A 20,914-nucleotide genomic window follows, 5' to 3' on the forward strand; every position below is an offset into this window, starting at 1 on the left:
CAGAACAATCTTAAATAACCCTGGTGACAGTAAATAATGACTTCTTCTTTGCTATTTAATAGATACTGGCTATTGACATATAGGAAATAATACAATTTGACACACGCATATTCATGAGCAAGCATGTACTCACACAAGGAGGTGTGCAGACAGATGCTCATGCACATCCACATACAAATACACACATCTTAGCTCGTGCCTGGTATAGAATTTGGTTTATAACCCCCTTGCTTGTGTCTAATGGGTGGATCTGGGAAAGGAGCAGTGTAGATGACAGACACATAGAAATAAGCAACCTTCACATCAGTCTGGTCAGCTTCTGGGTTTCCAGAGGAACTTTGACTTCCCTGCTGTAATTTGGGTCCATCCCTGCTCATTATAAAAACCATTTAAAAGAAGATCTGGGCCTGGGACTTTTGATGTTCCCTGACCAGCTACTCTGACGCTGTGGCCTCTCCTACTCAGAAGGGAGTAAAGGCAGTCTAATATCTTCCTTGCCTTCCTGGTGTGAGCTGAAGAGGCACAAAAGTAGAAAAAACATCTGAAATTTCTTTGACAAACAGAGGAGTTGGCAGATAATGGGAAGGAAGCAGAATGGTGAGACCCTACTGTCCCCTGTCACCTGCCAAAGGAATCAATTTTTAACAAATAAGACTACTGGCAAAGAGTACATCTTGTACAAGGAGAAGGACCACCTAAAGGCATGCAAGAACCTCAGCAAACACCAAGAATGCCCATTTATAAAAGATATCGAAGATTTAGATGGAAGGTCCATTAAATGCACAAAGCACAACTAGAAATTAGATGTGAGCACTATGAAATAAACCCTCCAGGAAGCATCTGTTGGGACAAGCTGGACTTTTCCTTATAGAACTGAACCTTCCTAACTCATGGGACCCTGACGCCAGGTCTTTTGAAGAGTTAGCTTTTGGAGAAGTACAGATAACATATCTCATGGATGCTTACATGGACCTCAAGTTGGGAGACAAGCAGATAATGTTTAACCCTTTGTTATTTGGCCCTGCTTTTGCCTGAGGATGGTGGTTGCTACATGAGTCTCCATCTGACTGCCTGAAGAGGCTGTGCAAAGTACTTCTCGTTTACATCAGTAACATGTACTCAGAGCACTCACAGTGAAGCAGCATTCCCAGAGATGATCAGACATTCCCATTTATGTTGGAGACCCAGAAAGTCCTGTGTTCTGGAACCTGGATCAGAGTAGTGTCCAATTAACTAATATCAACATGGTTCCATTTGGAATGTGGCAACACGTAGACAAAAATAATCTGTTCATGATCTTGATGTGTGGCATTCATCCTGAGGACACATTCATTATCATGGAGGATAAAGGTCATAAAATATTCAACACAGTGGACTGCATCAACCCAATGGGGAAAGGCTGCTTGAGAAAGTTGCTCTAATGATGAGTGATTTTGCTGGAGGAATATTAGGCTTTCCAATGACTTTCAGTGGTAGAAAACTTACTGAAGAATGGAAATCCCAGTTCATTAAACATAATGGGAAAAGCTGCTGAGTTACAAAGCTCAGCTAGTGCAACCTGCAGCCTCAAATCTACTTTGATTTGCTGGGTCTTTTGTGGACTCTCACCCATCTGACAAGTACATAAAAAATGACCCAAATCAGCTCAACAGTCTTATCAAGAAAAACTGTGACATGGTGACATGGATGCCATGAATTGGAACTACCAGGGAAGGATGCTGAAGTACCCAAAGGACAACAAGGGCATTGTGGAGCCTCCAGAAAGGAAAACAATTTACAAGGATTCTTGTGACTTTGGCCCATACCTGTGGACCTTGAATTCTGCTGTCAAATGAAATCTTCCTTCACTCATTACAACCTGGTGGTCAGATTGATTGAAACACTTGAAGACTTCAGCTCCCTTCCTGGAAGGTAAAATTATCTGGTGGATTTTATAGATTTATATTTTCCAAAAGAAAGATCTATTCTGGAGTATTCCTCTGAAGAATTCTGTAGCCCTGTTGAGGTCTTTAGGTACTTAGTGAAGAACAGCCTGTTGTGGGTTGACCTGTATATCGGATTCCAGACCCAACTGCAGCAGGATACTGACATACACCATCATCTGTTTTGAAATCATTTTCAGATAAAAATCCCTGTAAACCCACCCAACTGGGGATCATTCCTGATGCCCTATGATTAGACCAGACCTATGTCCCAGAACCCCAACCCATAGGATGGTACTTGCACATTCAAGATGAGTCTTCCTTTCAGTTAAACCTTTCTGGAAACACTTCTATGACATCCCCCAAACCAATGTTATTCATCAGTAATAGCTTTTATTCAGAGATGACAAACAATGCCTAAAATTCAAGAATTTGCTTACATCTTGAATTCAGTAGTTGATACCAAAGAAAGCATGCTTATAGTAGCAGTGGATAGAAATGCATTTGAAAGATGCTCACATATTTTCCTTTTGTGCATCAGTACAGAGACTGACTCAAAACCATTTTCCTGGGGCTAGTGATGTGACTTGGTAGTATAGCATGTGCTTAGACTACATGGGACCCTGGGTTCTATCCCTAGTATGCCCCAGATTCATCCTGTTCACTGTCCTGTGCAAGAAGAACCAAGGAAAACCAAGAAGAATGAGCTCTGCAAAGAAAATAAAGTCCAAGCCTAGGAGGAACAAACAGAAAGGGGAAAAGCTACAAAACTTCAATAGCAAGGAGAAAGAAGTGAGAGAAGAGATGGTGAGCTAGGAGGAAATGGGAGGAAAGATGGGAGACTAGAAGAAAATGGGAAGGAGGAAAGGCTGCTGGAACTTAAAAGAAAAATGAGAGCAGCCCTTGTGTTCTTTAATATAGTCATCCCCAGACATCAGCATGAAGACTCTTTCCAAGTTTTCAGGAAGAGGGTTGTCAGCATCATCTGTTTACCTCACACAGGCCTGGGAGCTGCCATGAAAGGTCCCATCTCAGACTGAAATGATTTTGATTCTGCTATGAAATCTGTCAGTTAATGATGCCTAGCAGTTGTTATGGTTAGGTAGACCTTTGATTGACGATGAGATGAACACTAGTTAATAATTTTACACAGAAAATACTTTAAAAAACAAACAGAAAATAAAAATGTGTGTCTTCAAAATAACAACAGCAAAGAACCATGAAAAAGAACCGCTTTTAAAATTTTAAATGTTTCAATGTTCAAAATAGGTGAATAAATTGCCTTTGGGTTTTTCCTGTATATTTTTTATTTAACATTTTTGATCATTTTATATGGACTAATGTGTTTGTAAAAACCTGTAATTGTTGTTTGCATGTTGTCTTCCCAGTAGTCCTTCACCCACTGACTTGACAATCAAATCACTTTCTGATTCTGTCACCTACCTCTTGAATGTTACCTCAAAGTTGTTTCCTAACTCTAGTCAAAGGAAGACTGACTGTCTCCTTCTCAAATTCAACAACACAAATGATTACTCTTGTTTTCATCACACTAGGAAATATAGAAATTCTTGGGAGTCAGAAATTAGACATTTTGGTTTATACTGGACAGTAAATTATTCAGTTACTATTAAACCAATATAATGCCTATCAAATGGATATGATGGACAAATAGATTATTTTAAAATAAAATGAAACATGAAAATACATCATATAGCTAAAATTTTATATCTTGTCTACTAGGAGCAGCATTGGTACACTATGATGACTTAAAATAAGTTTCAGAAATTAGATATGAAGGCAAGTTCCTCAGTGTTTCAAAACCATAATCATGAGGGTGTGCAGATGGTTTCTCATGGAGTTGATGAAATAATGAAGGACATACATTCATACCACTTCCCACTGGACCTGGCACATGGAGGGTTTAACCGGAGTCAACCATTACCTTCACTACTCTTAGGGAAACTCCTATGGAGTGTTTACTGACTAACTAGAGAAATTTGGATCTTATCTAATAGTAAAGACACATTAATGTGTGACTAGAGAAAGGCTGAGTGATTAAGAGCCCTGGCTGCTCATGCAGAGGATATAGGTTAGATTTGTAACACACACATGGTGGCTCATAGCCATTTGTAACTCTAGTACCAGGATATCTGGCACCCTCTTTTGTCACTGCAGATACCAAGCACATCCATGGTACACAGACATACATGCAGGCCAAACACCCATATACATAAAAAGAAACAAACACTACTTTTTAAAAAGCATACTGTTAGGATGTACACTGACCTTTAGTGGATTGTTATTTTTATATGTCCTTGTTTGCTTTGTGTTTTTCTCAAAGGAAAGTATTGGTGTGGTGCTGTTTAGTACTTCTTCACTTGGTAATTTGTAATCCCACCTATTAGTTAATATTCAAGAGTAAACTCTGAAAACAGAAGAAATGGCCCAGTGACAAGCTTTCTACAGTTAAGAAGACTCATTTCTGAGACCTATCAGGTCCATGCACAAGCCTGGGTACATCAAATCATTTCATTACTTTCTGAAGTGAACTTAGCCCTTCTCCACTACAGGAGCATCTTAGCTTCTTATTTGCCTTGCATATGATGTCCCCCTGAGATCAAACCCACCATGAATGAGCTCAGGAACTTTTATGAAAAATCTCATCCTCATCCCTGTCTCTCTTTTAGATTCTGGAGATCAGGGGTAGGAATGGGCAGAACTTCTTTTAGTGTATTGAAATAGCATCAGCTTGAAGGTTCAGATTCTAAATGTAGCACCTTTTGTTGCTGTTGTTTAGATTTTTACTCTCAGTGGGCTTTCAGATATTTAAAGATAACTGAAGTTTCTTATCTTAAACACTAGATCTTTTAAAAGAATATAACATTTCTGGTTGAACTGAAGTTGTAAGCCAGGCCTTGTAATCCCAGCTATTTCGAGGGTAGAGACAGTAGGATCACAAGTTCAGACCCTGCATATGCTACAGAGTGATTTCAAGCACAATCCAAGCAACTTAATAAATCCTTTAAAATAAAAGGAGAAAGATGGCTGTGGATATAGCTTGGTGGTCAAGGGCTGATCTAGTCTCTGAGTGTGTGGTACTCTAGGTTCAGGTCATAGTACCCTAATAACCACAACATAACATGTAACATATTGCATATTAGGAGCTTCCAGTGAAGCAGTTATTCTAGAAAGTGTCAGTGACAATGCTGAGATAGAGAAAGACCGGCAAATGTGTCTGTGGTCACTTACTATTGATCAAGCATGGCCTATTTATACATTTACTTGCTTATTTGCCATGGGTACAATGCTTATATTCGTTACACAAAGGAACCTACTATGCTCTGAGCAGAAGAGATATGTTTTCTTGACCATTAATAAGCCAGCAGAGAGCTGTAAGCCAGTCTGTCCGTTAGAATTCTGCCTGTTCTCTTAACCTCCACATTAGGTTCTGTCTCAACTGCTCATGATGGGTCTCTCCCCACAAGCAGAGGCTGTGTGTCCTGCTCATGCATCTTCAATCCTCCTATTTTGAAGTCAACATGCTCCCGTACTTTTCTTGCTTCTATCTTCTCTTCCCATCTCATTGATTCTTTCTGTCCTTCTTTCTACTACTAGCGATTAATTAGATTTAGGCTGAGGAATCAGGATCAAAAGAGCCTTCTAGGACTGATGTAGCATTACCAAGGAGAATTTTTGCAATAGGCTTAGTTTGGGCTTAAACAGAAAAACTAAATGGCTACTTTTCTTTGTTTTTGTTTTGTTTTCTTTTAAAATTTTTAGTAATATTTTATTTTTACATACACATTTATATTATTACATATATATATACAATAAACTACTTATAGCAAGAACCATGAAATAATTAGGAATTATATAAATGTTACCTTCTTAGTGTTTTGCTATTTGTATTTGGCAGCCTTGAAGAAAACATCTTTCCCATCTTAGTGTGTCTAAAATTCTGAATATTAATCAATATCTATCATATCTCATCATTATCAACTTAGAATATTTATCTCGACGTAAAAACATCTTAAACTCTAAGCTTAATTGTAAAACTAAACTATCTGGCCTTCAACTTCATCAGAAACTTCAGAAGGAATAAAATTGATTACTTGAGTGTACCAGGAGTGCAAGTTAGTAGCTTTCTAAATGGGAAGATGACAAAGACAATTTGCTACCTGAATAGGCACCCAAAACCTTCTATAACATTGGAGGATCTGTGGAGGAATGTCTTGAGTGGATGTAACAACTGTCAATAAAGTGCGGTTTAGCCAATCAGCTGGGCAAAAGTACAGAAAGTGGAAGGCGGGAATTCCTGGAGCGGGGGAAGAGCCAAGAATTGAGAGTTGAAAGGGAAAGAGGATGGTTGTTTATATTATAGTATAAAATAATTGGTTACATTATTAGTATAAAGTAATTGGTTATATTATTATTGGTCTTATTCAGAGAGAGAATGAGATGGGAATCAGGGATTTTTCTCTGAGAATATAGAAATATATAGGAATGATAGGACAAAAGGTAGATTACTGAATCTATTTTTCAACTTAAGGCCTTAATTGTTACTCAGAAAGCTATTTTAAATTCATTGTATAGAATATTATATATTGATATAAAATAAGTTTATTTTTAATTCATTGTACTATTCATTTTTATCACAAGAATATACATCCTAGGTTCAACAGACAGATAAGGTAAAATATTTAGACAAGTTCTTCAAAAACCTCAGATACCTACAGAATATAGCATTTCAAGATTTTTAAAAAATCATTTTGAGGATTCTTTGAAAATGACACAGGTTGACTCCTGGCAACAGGAAGCCTGCCTCAAAGAAGATAATGGGCATTGAGGAACCCCCTTATGGAGATGGCGTCAGGTGTGGCAAACCAGGCACTGGGCAAAAATGTCCTTGTTTTCTGTCACAGACAGAGTTCTGTCAGAAATAAGCAAGCTTGTTTGCAGGTGGAGTTGATGGCCAAACTCTGCCAAGACAAGGTAGGCAAGTTCTCAATAGTCCCTGCTTCACAAATATGTCTGTCAGATATATTGGGCCAGAAGGCTGAAGATGATGTTCCAACGTATTAAAGAGTTTTTTTGACTGACTGCTCAGGCAGCAAAGTGTCCCTGTCACTTTTTCATTTTGGAAGCTGTTAACCTGCCCTTCCTGTTTACTTAGGTAATTAATTTTATTCCTTCTCAAGTCTCAGATGGGATTGAAGGCAGCAAAATTTTATGAGTATAACATGAATATAACTACTGTTTTGTGGTTCTTACATGTGTATATTGTATATTGGTGTAATAATATAAATATGTAGGTAAAAGTTTTTTTTTACTAGACTAAAAAGGGGAATTGTGGAGGAATGTCTTGAGTGGATATAATGACTATCAATAAAGTGCTGTTTAGCCAATCAGCTGGGTAGAAGGACAGAAAGTGGAAGGAGGGACTTCCTACAGAGGGAGAGTAGCCAAGAACTGAGAGCTGACAAGGAGAGAGGATGGTTGACAATTGATGGGAGATGGAGGAGAGAAGCATCTGAGGATCAGATTGGCAAGTGCTTGGGATATATGTAGGTTCTGAGGTTTAGAGTAATTTACTTTGGTTTACAAGTAGATTATTATCAGTTTAGATTCTGCCCGGAGTAGTGCTTGCAGCTTTAAAGTACGTTTCAGTCTCTGTGTCAGTTATCGGCTCCCTAGGCCAAGCAGATAAACTTATTGTAACAAGCACCATCTTCAGCCTTCTGGTCCAATGTATTTGACACACATATGTGTGAGGCAGGAACTATTGAGGACTTGCTTATTCTGTCTTGGAAGAGTTTGGCAGTTGATTCTGGCTGCATCCAAACTTACTCTTTTTTAGGTAGAATTCTGTCTGTGGTGGAAACAAGGAAATTTGCCTAGTGGCTTGTTTGCCACATTTGAATTCATTTCCATAAGGAAGTTTTTTTGATGCTCGTCATCCTCTCCAAGGTAGGCTGGTTGTTGCCAGGAGTTAACCTGTCTCATTGCCAGTGAATCTTTAAAATAATAAAAACATCTTTAAATGCTATATTCTGTAGGTCTCTGAGGTTTTTAAAGACTTTATCTATTTTACCTTATCTTTCACAGAATCATATCTAACTATTGCCATAAGATGTGTATTTTTGTGATAAAAATAGACTAGTTATTGAAATGACAGTGATTTGATCAATACTTTACATGTATAACTTATTTATCCTAAACAGACTGAAATAGCACTTTCAAAGTATGGGAAGCAAACTTTTATTATCATTCAGTTATATGTGTACAATACCTCATATTAGAGTGGAAATATATATAATGTGTGTGAAGAATAAGTTTACATTTGAATTCTATACCACTGTATCTAAAATTAAACTTCAAAAACGTTCTAATTTCACCTAACATTTACTCAATTTCCTTTAAAAGACACTTTTCTACTGAAATCGCTTTTGTTTTTGAGTTTAATTTCCATCACTCTAAGTATACCAAGTTCTCTGAAGCACAGGCTTAATGAACAAGATGGTCTCAAGGTTGATAGAATATTGAGAGCAGCATAAGAGACTTTTGAAAGGTTACAGGAAGCATACGGTGGTGTCTGTCATTGCAATAGCAGGGAGATGATGGTCTACAACTCAATGTGTCTGAAATATAAAGTCCAGGGAGAGACTTTAGCCAGAAGCCTAGTAATATAGTTTTCCTAAACAGATCTGATGTCAGACCACCAAATAAATACACTTATGATTACACTACAGATCAGTGCTACCCTCATCCATGGTCAGAGAAACTTCCTTTTGCAGTGAGTAGCAGTTAGTGTAGACTCATACCTGGACAAAATACTGAATGAAGGTGACCAATGGGAGCTTAGCCTTAAATGGGACATGCATAGCATTCCCCAAAAGACCTGGGGAGCATTTTGAAGAAGGATGAAAAAGATTTAAGCACAAGAGCATGAGAACTAGAACTACAGCGAAGTGTTGTCTTAAGGATATGAAGTTGCTGTCAAACTTATGCACACACAGCAGCTGTCATTTCCTGCACAAGGTTCTCACTGATTCCAGAATGCTAGGGAGGGACTGGTGAGATTTTACATCTGCCTGAGGAGCTCTTAGCAGTTGTTGGCTGTGGTGTAGGGGACTCATTGTTCTTCAGAGCTGTGGCTATTGTTTGGTTGCCCCTGATATGTAGGCAAAAATCACTGGACCCAGTGGGTTATTAAAAAGCAAAGATAGAAAAAAGAACAAAAGAAAAGGATATGAAGGTGAGAAGTGAACATGAGAAGTTAACATGTGTATTGAGGGGCCTGGTTCTGGGGAATACAGGAGTTTACTGTGATATGATATGGTAAAGACACATTACGTGCGCAAGTAATTGTTAAATAATAACTAAAAATTAAAGAAAAGATTAAGACTAGGAGTTTTTAGGAAAGACAAAAAAGAAGTTATCTGGTATGTATTTCATAGGAACTGTGACCAGGCTGGGAAGCAGAGATGAAGGAGAGATCAAGAATGGCTTTGATTGCCAACCAAAGACTGGCCCTACTTGAGATCTGTTCCATGGGAGAGAACCAATCCCTTACATTACTAACTGTACTCTTCTATGCTTATAGACAGAAGTCTAGGGTAATTTCTCTGAGAAGTTCCACCTACCAGCTAATGGAAACAGATGCAGCGACCTACAGCCAAACATTAGAGCTCAGAGAGTCACATGAAAGAGTTGGAGGAATGAATAAGGGACAGAGAAGGGGCTCAAAACACCACCAGAAGACCTACAGAGTCTATTAGCCTGATCTTATGGATGCTCACAGAGACTGATCCACCAACCACAGGGCATGCATGGTCTGTTCCTAGGCCCCCTGCACATGTGTAGCAGATGAGCATGCTGGTCGTTCCTAGGCCCCCTGCACATGTGTAGCAGATGAGCAGCTGGTCTTGATGTGGATCCATCAACAACTGGAGTGAGGGCTATCTCTGACACTTATGTCTCCCTTTGGATCTCCTTCCCCTAACTAGGCTGCCTTGTCTGGCCTCAGTGGGAGAGAATGTGCATAGTGTGGCAGTGACTTAATGTGCCAAGCCTGGTTGGGACCTTCAGGGACCCTCTCCATTCTCTGAGGAGGAGAAAATGGTGGAAATACATGCAATGGGGGAGGGTAGTAGGACACTTCAATCAAGAGGGCTCAATAAAGATGTAAAGTGAGTAAATATATAAAATTTTAAAGAAGAATGACTTTGAAATTTCTTTTATTTTGCCTGGTGGGGGAGGGGGTCTCAAGCCCAGGGATGTGGAATGAGATGACTTTATAGAGGGAGAGTGAGTTTTATCTCAGCATTCAGAGTGTGATGAACTTGGGATATATCTAGGAAAAACATTCAGACCTCTGAAAATAAGGGACTTTTATAGACTCTCTTTATAGTTCTTAGAGATTTGCAGAGTTCCTGGAAGCTGTGAGAATGGTATTCTTGCTGGTGGTGTGGCAGACAGTTCTGTATGCTTCCTAAGCATCTGTGCTTCCTTTGCCTTTTCCAGAAGCCAGTGAGACCTTTCCCTAGATCATGACAGGTGACTCTTTAATGTGCTTTGCATCTTTGTAGCTACATAATTATATTTACTCTAGGAAGCCAGAGTGATGCCTTTGTATTTAGATATGGTAGTCTGGACCGGGGAACAAGTTGGCATTGGATAACAAAGATTTAAGTTTGAAAGAAATATAAATAAACAGGTCCACTTCAAAATCTTCCATACTATGGAATACACACATGTTTCTTCTCATTTTATTCCTTGTCTAATGATTCTTCCAGACAGTCCTCCAAGATAATCCATCAGAAAGTAAACAGGACATTCACAGCACACACTTTTAAATCTATGATCTGCTCTTGTTAGGACTGAAAATAGCACTTTGCTGAGGATCACAGGGCCAGAGTGTTGTAGAGCTTCTTATTATGGCTCCAAACATCCTCCTCCTCTTTGAATGACTGGCAAGTTGTGGATTTTTCTATTTCCTTCTTTCTTTTCACAGAGATTCAGTGTAAAATAAGCAAGTAGGTTAAAAGAACAATGCTTGAAACCCATGCTTTAAAGTAAAAAATTCCTCTGTCCTCAGGGGCTGTCAGATTTATGTCCTTAGTTGAAAATAATTACATTAGTAATTTTAAGTGCTAATTAGCATTTATAGTAAACACATTGTTCGCCACTCTAAGGGGAGGAGTGGCTTTATTCTTCCTGTAGAGTAATTGCTTTTCAAAATCAGAACCCATTTTTCTTTTAGCACCAACAGGTGCTTGTGTTGACTGTTTTTTTTTTTAAGCTATGGATCTTAAGACCTTAATTTGTGCAACAAAAGTTGCATAAATTTGACTATGGAAATATAAAGCAGGCATAATTTCTACTTTTGTGAGCCACAAAATGCCCTGTACTGTTCACATGTTTTGTTTCTCAGTTTGGATAAGGTATTTGTCATTTATGTGCACCCTGGTGTCACGCTGTTCTCTGCAAGAATGGAGCAGAATTCTTTCCTTATTGCATCAGGTCCTGAAACCTCAAAACCAGTTGTGGATCAATCCGTGTATACTTTTGAGGATATTGACCTTACTTTCATGAAGCCTCCTTCAGAGTGTTTACCTGCCTGCAGCCACTTTCAATACTCACCCCAACCCACAGTTACTGAATGTCTCAAAATAGACAGAGTGGTCAGAATGAATGATCTGAATTAAGGATCCACGTGTCGGCTGCATTTCTACTCCTGAAAGGATGATTTGCTGCATCACCTACACACCAGCAGCCTTGGTATGTATTCTGCTCACTTGGTAGAGAGGCTGATGCAGGACACATAACTTTGTTATATGCTTAAATGGTTAATGAAGAAAAGGTCTGAATTACATTATTAGAGGCCCACCTGTCTTCTCCCCAGCCATCTTCTCAGGGTTGGTATTTCCTTTAAGTGAAACCCTCAGAGTCAGTCAGTAGATTGCATTAAAACATCCCGACAATAACCACTACAGACAAGAAGACAAGAGGAGGAAGACCCACAGATCTCAAATCCACACCTTTTAGTGTTTTCTTAGCTTAATGATCATTAAAGCTTGGATATGTTTGGGACTTAGGATGGGAAATATCTTATGACACAAGTTCTGTCTCTGTTGTCCTTAAAATTGTGTATAGGTTCATCTTCTGCAGCACCAGTGTGAGTGACGGTAACAAAAGGAGAAAACTCCCTAAGTGTGCCTGCTCTGTGTCTTGACGCCAGTGCAGTACTGTGAAGGGATAGTTTTATCATCATCTTAAAGTCCTGTGTACTCAGCAAAGCCATCACAATTTTGCAATACAGTTTCTTAAGCAGCTTTAGTGAACCAAACACACTAAGGGAGAATAATACTTGTAGGATTTAAAAATTATATCTGTCCAGCAAAAATTAAGTAGAAATTTCTTGGTTATTCGGCTTAGCTGATGAATTAAAAATCACCAGTTGCAATAGCAGAAATCTATTATTCTGTAATTATCTAAAGTGATTATCTGTGGTCTGTGTACTTAATATGAGTCATTATTATTTTTATGCATCACTTCTAGGATGCAGTCAGCCTAGAAACCTAAGACATAAGAAGAGGACAATCTAATTGCCATGTTTGTTGCTAACTTTTAATTTCATATTGAAATAGATATTGTAGAACACTTTTAATGGTGAAAGAAAACTGCTGAAGTAGGAGAAAGGTGCTGTCCTTGTCATTACAGGCCCTTTTGAATCACCACATGTTCTCTCCCAGACCCTATTTGTGGTATACATTCTATTCTTGGTAAGTAGACCTGAGTGTGTCATATGAATTCTCCTTGAGCATAGTTGCTTCCTTAAAATACATCCTAAGTCTCACCTAAGCTGAAGTGTCAAATATCAGTCTTTAGAATGCTTTAAAGGAGAACTGCCCTCCTCACTAGCTACCAAATACATTTGTCATACTTTCTTTAATTCATAGTGTTTACTAAAGAGGATAAGAACAGTCATTATCTACAATTCTTAATCTTAGAAGCCAAACTGACTAGGTCCTGGAATTCCCAGATATCTGGTCTGTGAGAATGCTTGCATGAGATTAACATTTGATCCTTAGAATCTGAGTAGAGAATACTGCCCTCTCAGTGTGAGTGAGCACCATCTAGCCTGTGCCCAGAGTGGATAGGAAGGTTCCAGTCAGTAAAAGGGGCTTGGATTAAGCTCTCCTGTTTCTCTAGTTTGTACATTAAAAATGCTCAGAGTCTCTCTCTCTGTCTCTCTCTCTGTCTCTCTGTCTGTCTGTCTGTCTGTCTCTGTCTCTCTCTCTCTCTCCATATCTCTCTCCAATGATCACACACACACACAGACACACACAGACACACACACACACACACACACACACCTTTGCCCCATTAGCTTCATTTCTGTGGAGTACCATGACAAACACTACACCTAACCAAAATCAGCAGCATCACTTCCTCAAACTCCTATTTAAAATTTCATTTTGAATATCCAAGCAAAAACTTGCTCCTGGTGGAACAAACCAAGAGTGAGCAAACCTTCTACTTCAGAATTTGGAATCCTTTGATGTAAATAGAGCTCTGCTGGCCACTGAGATTCTGTAAAGCAAGCCAAGGACGCCAAAGGAATGCCTAGATTTTTCTTCCATCTTTGTTATCAATTTGGAAGAGATACTAATGTTTCATGCTTGAGAAGGCTGTTCCTAAAGGTACAATCACATTTCAAATGTAGGAAGTTAACACATCATTGTTTGCCAAGACATGAACTCAATCTACTTAGTAAATAATAAGTGGCCTCATAAGTACATATGTTTTCACTGAACAAAGAAAAATACCCAAGTCATAATTTCTTCAATTTAGAAACACAGTATCAAAACAAATAAAAAGGAACACCTAGGGATCCATAATAATAAAGTATTCAAAGAAACAACTGAGGTATAGATTCTTGATAGTAATTTGATAAGAGCTAGATTCTATTAAGAGAGAAAGGAGGCAGGTATAGCTTTGGAAAATGTAAGTAGATACTCATTAAATGAGTTTGAGTTTAAGAAATGAATATATCCTTTGAAGTTGTTGCCAAAGAATCAGTGATGATGATGATCAAGATCTGGATGTGATTGGTTCTTTTGGATGACAATACAAAGGCAGACTCTGAGGCTGAGGACGTAAAGTGGATAATTTTTCTGAAAAACAACAACAACAACAACAACAACAACAAGAAGAAGCCAACAACTGGAGACATTATTAAAAAGCATATAAACCTCTGTCATTATCCCTAGCAACTCAAGTGTAGCACAGTAGCCCTGGTAACTTTGCCTCATTATCTGGGTATATAACTTCCTACAAAGAAAACACTACCCAGACTCCTTTGCAGCAAGATATGGAAACTTCATTCTCTATAGAGAGAAATGAATGGGTATTGCCAACCATAAGTTCTACAAGACTTTTCCAAAAGGGGATTATTTGCAACAGACTTCCTCTTTCCATTCTTCTAGTGAAGAGACATTTTCGAGTGAACTCCTCACTGCTCATAGAAACTCTAAGGGCTGGAAATTACATGGGTCTCATGTTCCTCCAGCATTGATGGAGCTCACAGTCCTGAGTGACCTCATGGAGCGGAGCTGCTCTGATGTTTGTTATAGAAGAAATAAATTTTTTTTTACATTTCTTTTGTTGTTATGCCAGCTAAGTCTGTACCTAGTATCACTGCTACAGCTCTCTAGTCTTGATAAAACAGGAAAATCCTTTAGTGTGCTTTTGGTCTCCTAAAATACTCTCTCGCATAACATCCAATGCCTGCTCCCAGTTCTTATCTCTCTGAGCTGTGGACTCTGAGGGACCGCTGCCCTCTGGGATAGCACAGAAACAATAAAAAACAAACAAACAAACAAACAAACAAAAACATTGTGAATGGTTATTTCTTCAAATAGATATTTGGGATGTGTCCGGCTAATGGTTTTTTTTCTTTCTTTTTAACTCATAGAACAATTATATAGCATTTGTTTTGCAAATGAAGTTCAGGGCTTTCAGATCTATATGTTTTGTTTTCATCTCACCATGTTCCTTCTATCTGTCTTCCACAAATACTTTATTTTATTGATAGGAAATAGCACAACTAATCACACATCCAATAGGAGGCCTATTTTTAAAAGGAAAATCATGTTAGTCTACTTGCTTTTCAGATAATCAACACTTGGAAATCTGCTCATTTGTATTTCCATAGTAAATGCTAAAAATCTGTCTTATGTAACAACAACAGTAATATTGGTAACTGGAAAAGTGTGATTTTTCTGATAGGAGAAATAAATAGAGAGATGATATTTTATATCCAAAAGTAAAGCATAAACCTGCAACAATACATGTGTAAAGCTTTACCACTAACACGTTACTGTGAGAGATTTAAGCAATACTGTTGTATGTCTTTTACACATCAGATACAGAAATAAGATGAAACTCATATATCAGTTCCTGCCCCATGAAGCTCAAGCAAGAAACTGGGAGTGGCTTGATTTTCCATTGTATGGTCGTGCCACAGAGAATCTTGGTGACTCTGCTTTATTTTGTGGTGGGGAGAACACATTATTGGGCTGTTATTTACCTCTTTGCAAATTATTTGCCAGCTATAATTACGTTCTAGAACTTTATAAGACACATATTGAATCAATAAGTATTAATATGGTATTCAGACTCCAAACCTAAAGCTTCTGTTAGTGTGCTCTCTATGTGAGTCAATGACAGTCTCAGATGGTGATTTCATTGTGTCAATGGCATTGCCTTTTTGTTTGTTTTGGGTCTTATTTGAGCTGTATTCTTCTAAGTTATAAGAGAGGGGACAGGGTTTGAAAAAAACTTATTAATTCTGACCTAGAGTGTCTAAATGGCTCCACTATCTACTCCCTCTTCTTGATAACCTGCCTGCTCTTGTTCCTCACCCACAGAACTATGTCAACTCATGGGTACCAAGTGTCTACTCTCAGCATTGATAGAAGAGAGAACACAAGAGGCCTGAACAAGTCAAGATAAAATTTCCAACACCTGTCCCATCACAAGCAAACCACAGATCCCCCCACTTCATATAGGGTTCAATAAAATGAGCATGAAGGAGGTAAACGGGGCTGGATGAGAATCTGCTAATTCTATAACATCTCTATGAATATGAGTATACAATCTTCTCAGATATTATAGATGAAGTATTTGTGTCAGTAAATATAATAACTGATATATTTAAAGTGGTAAATGTATTATTAGATATTATTTCAAACTTTTATAATTAAATCTTTATATTGAATCAATGATCTTAGTCAAATAAAACTGAAACAGCTAAGTCTGATGTAAAGAAGGATGATTGACAAAGGGATACAGTTGGCACTCAGTTTCTTTTAATTGTTGAACAATGGACAACATGTGCAGCAAAAGCTAGAAGTGCTGAAGCAGCTATTTTGCCTCATGATGGTTTGTTAAAAATAAGGATAAGTTTGAGGACAATTTCTAGGGCATGGTCTGTGGTTAATGCTTTGTTCAATAAATGAGCACAATCTATCTAGTAGGAAGGAAGAATGCAGGAAACATTTCTATACTATTTATATTTGAGACAAATATGAAAGCATGGAGTGGTGAAATAGTTTCCCTCCCCAATGCTGGCAACACCTTTCTGATGGAAAATGAGAAGGGAAGGCATGGCTGCACAAGGGATTGTGTTGGAGCTATGAGCATTGAGGGTCTTTGGCTATCAACATCTAGGGTGATCTGCATGTGCCTTTCCATGAAAAGAGAACAAGTTACTTCTAGGTGTTCCCAAATGCAGTAGGAATTTTGTAGGGCCCATGGAAAAAGGAAGCCTTCCTGTATGAAATGTGTCAGTACTTAGAAAAGTGAAGAGACTGTATAAACATTGATAATGTCCTCTTATATCTATTATGAACTATGAGTAGTTTGAGGCAAATCTTGGAAATCATCAGTCACTGTTAAAATTAGTTCTAATGCTAATACTTGACAAAGGATGTGCCCAGTGTAGACTGGGTTGGCTGGAACTTCAGAGGAATAACCTTGCATGATAAGATTTGTTCCTTCATGTCTCTCCAATGAGTAGGGACTGAAATGCGTGAGTATTTACCCCAGCCAGGCATGGTGGCTCATGCCCTTAATTCTAGCACTCTATAGGCAGATCTCTATCCACTCAAGGCCAGCCTGGTCTACAAAGTGAGTTCCAGGATAGTCAAGGCTCTGTTACACAGAGAAATCCTTGTCTCTAAAAGGCAATGGAAAAACCAAACACTTATTTACCTAAATAAATACCTATCCTACACTACAAGTTCAGTCATTTTCCGTGAATCTAGTCATGCCAGCATTAGTAAAACCCACATTAAAAGAACCTCTGTATGTATGACTGCAAACCCATAAATGAGGAAAGCAAAAGTGGCAAGTGACAAAATAAAGTTTGTGTACAGAGTGGATAGAGCAGGAAAACAACAGGCACTGCTGAAAGGTGATGCCTTGCCTTTTCCTTGGACTCGCTTGTTATAAACACAACCTTAGAGATATAGGCATAAGTAGGTCTTTAACAGGTAACCAGAAGTCAAAGTATTCAAGCCCACCAGAAGTTTTGAAATTATTTAGAGATGATTTAATTGGGTTGGAGGGATGGCCCAGTGGTTAAGGGGATTTGCTACTCCTGCAGAGGACCCAGGTTCAGTTCCCAGCACCCATTAGTGTGGCTAACAACTGCCTAGACTCCAGTTCCAGGGAATCTGATGACCCCCATTGTCCTCCTCAGGCATTTGCATGTATAAGGTGTACATACTTGCACATACACAAAACAAAAATCACCTTAAAAGGTTTTAAGCAGAACTTTCTGCATAGATTTCTTTTAAAGAGTAGATAAATTCATGTCAAACTCTTACATTTTTATAAAACAAAAATAGTATAATTAATGTAATTTCCACTACTTTGAAAGTTTTGAAAATGTGTTCCATATGCACATTTTATAAGTTTATTTATAAGTTCCAGTAATTTGAGTTATAATTTACTTCAAAGGACTAATCCTCAAATCTCACTGGTTTTTTTTTTCTTCAGTTGAAAATTTAACTTTTAAATAGGCCTAAGAATTTTCCTAGATTTGGGCTAGACCATCATTTTATTCTTACTTTTTGATGGTAGACATACATATAGAACAAATTCCCACCTACTGCTCTCAAGGAATGTTGACAAGGAAGCAACTCAATGCTGAGGCTTTGCATCAGGGTGTCACCCGTCCTGGAGGTTGGAGTATAGCTGAGGTTGCTGGTAGGACTGATGCTGACATCACCGACTGTCCACCTCCTATACTCTGAATTTGAAAACTGACTCCTATTACTAAAAATTTTGGGTTGATTCTAATCAAATCACAAGTGAAGATAGGACTCAGAGGGAAGAGCGAGTCTGATTCTTTTAAAATCACTTCAGCTTATAGAAAAGACTGACATTGTGAGAGATAATCCAGCATTTGGAAAAAGTGCACCGATAGACTTGCATTTGTCTGAGCCTTGGTGCTAAGTCCATCTCTAGCTTTGGCCAACATGGTTTCCTCTGAGGAACGTGGATGTCTAGAGAGGATAAGCTCCCTGGATGTGGAAAGAGACATGAAATGGGCCTTGGATCATTTAGGCTAATGTAAACCAGGGGCTCTCTTGGTCCATGTGCCAAGGTAAAGAGGCAGGGATTTATTTGGGAATGGATGAACTGAACCCTAAAGGTTAGTGCTACTAGCTGTTGCCAGGTGTGTTTTTTCCCAGCATCACCAATCCTCCATTCAAGACTTTATCTCAACATATACACTATAAAGAAATAAGATGTGACTCATGACTTAGGGATAACTACTGAAGTAGTCAAAGTCAGTGTGGACATTGGTAGAGGCTGCCACACAGAACATGTCTAGCCATCAGATGCTTTAGGAGTTAGGGGTGGAGCTGTAGTCCCTCAGAAGTTACTAGGGAGAGATTCATTGCCTGTGAAGTGAAGGGAAAACATGATTAGAACTTACTTCTGCAGTCTGGTAGAACAATTTCATTTAATGGTAATTAGGAGATTTATGTTTAAAAATTTTGTGAGGGTCAGGGATATGAATTTCATAAGTAATGAAAGTCAACAAGTCACTCATTTTGGAAACAATTTAAGTGACACAGGACAACAAAATAAATCCCAGAACAGAAGACTTAGGTTAACAGAGTTCTGATGAAGGAGATAAAAGGTCAGCCTTTGTCATGGGACTTTCACAGAGCCAAGGCCCTCCAGGGTCAAATGTTGGGGAATTTCATGCGCTACCTTTTCTTTATAGGGTCAGATAGTAAATGCCTAAGGGTGAGTGAATGCTCAGTCTTAGTCACAGTTACCCAGCAGCAGTTGCCTTACCATCCTAGAACCACAGGCCATCTGTAAAGAAACGAACAGCCCATGTTCCAGTAAGATGTTTTGAGTGCTGAAGTGTGAATTTCCTAGCATTCTTTTAAACTTTAACAAGATATTTTTATTATTTTGATTTTTTTTCCTAACTGCTTACAAACAGAGTGCATGGAGCTAAGAGGAGAAAGTGGTGGTGGTTGGGCAGGCACAGAGAAGGCATTGTAAGGGAAGGAGCTGGGGGTGGAATTGATCAAAATACATTATATATATTCATGAATTTCTCAAACAATAGAAAAGGAGTAAAGAAAGAAAAAAAGGCACAAAAGCCATTCTAATATTTGTGGTTCCTGCAGAACCAAGCAATGGGCCACAATGTTTAATTTCTAGTCTACAGTAGAAATTCTTACTGTGGCAGATTCGGGCTACTTATGAACACTTACATATTGAAAAACACTTGTTAATTTTATTCTAAAGTGTCTTCCTGTTATCGATACAATATTTTACAATTAGAACCAAGTTGAACATTTGAATGGCTCTAGAATCTATGAAGATTTTTTTAGCATAAATATTCCTCACAGGAAATCTAAATAACAATGAATCTGGGAAGAGAGATTCTGAGAAATTTCTAACACTTCCCACAAAAGCCTTCACTTACCAGGAAACTGGGAAAGAGGGGAAGGCATCTTATTGGGACTCTAAATGAGAGACGCATGGGAGAATAGCAAAATAAAAGGATACAGAGGGTCCTAGAAACCTACAAGTAGAACAATATGATAGGCAGATTTGGGCCCAGGGGTCCCGCTCAAACTAAGGCACCAGCCAAGGACAATACAGGAGGTAAACTTTAAACCCCTTCCCAGATCTAGCCAATGGTCAGAATATTCTCCACAGTTGAGTGGAGAGTGTGATATGACTTTCTCACGTACTATGGTGCCTCACATTTGACCATGTCCCCTGGAGGGGGAGACCTGGTGGCACTCAGAGGAACGACAGCAGGTAGCCAAGAAGAGACTTGATACCCTATGAGAATATATAGGGGGAGGTGATCCCCCTCAGGAACAGTCATAGGGGAGGGGAATAATGGGAAAATGGGGGGGGGGGGAGGAATGGGAGGATACAAGGGATGGGATAAACATTAAGATGTAACAAGAATAAATTAAAAAAAAAAAAGAAAGACTAATGAAATTTTATAGAATAGTGCCCAGTAGTGCAAAATTATGAATAAAATAATATGTTTGCCAATTGTCTTTACTGTCTTTACTCACTTACAAATGCACACAAGTGTTCACACACACACACACACACACACACACACACACACACACACACACACAGAGTTTTACTGAGTGAAGTTGAAAGTATCACACCTGCTGCAGACTCTTTCCTCAGTGTGACCTCCAGCCTCAAGATTTTCTAGTGGTTATTTCTCTACGTGCAATTTTACTTTCCCTGGGATTTTAAAGAACGTGACCTTTAAGCTCTAGGTGGAATCTCTAGGACTGAAATACATTGTCTCAGCCATCCTTCTGCATAGCCATGCTCTTTGCAGGTAGCAAGCCTCTACTCACATCAGCCATTGTAGCTGAATTGCAGTAGTCTGTATCTCTGTAGCGACAGAA

General features: G+C 38.6%; 1 protein-coding gene and 1 pseudogene across 1 annotated transcript in view; one reads left to right on the top strand and one right to left on the bottom strand.

Moving 5' to 3' along the window:
- The window catches only part of Cdh20 (cadherin 20), a 256,772-nt gene that overhangs the window by 194,629 nt on the left and 41,229 nt on the right, over positions 1-20,914 (bottom strand). The window lies entirely within an intron of this gene.
- LOC127190905 (cytidine monophosphate-N-acetylneuraminic acid hydroxylase-like) lies at positions 579-2,179 on the top strand (annotated as a pseudogene).

Source organism: Acomys russatus, chromosome 6 (genome assembly GCF_903995435.1).
Source record: "Acomys russatus chromosome 6, mAcoRus1.1, whole genome shotgun sequence".
In the NCBI taxonomy this organism is placed as follows: domain Eukaryota; kingdom Metazoa; phylum Chordata; class Mammalia; order Rodentia; family Muridae; genus Acomys; species Acomys russatus.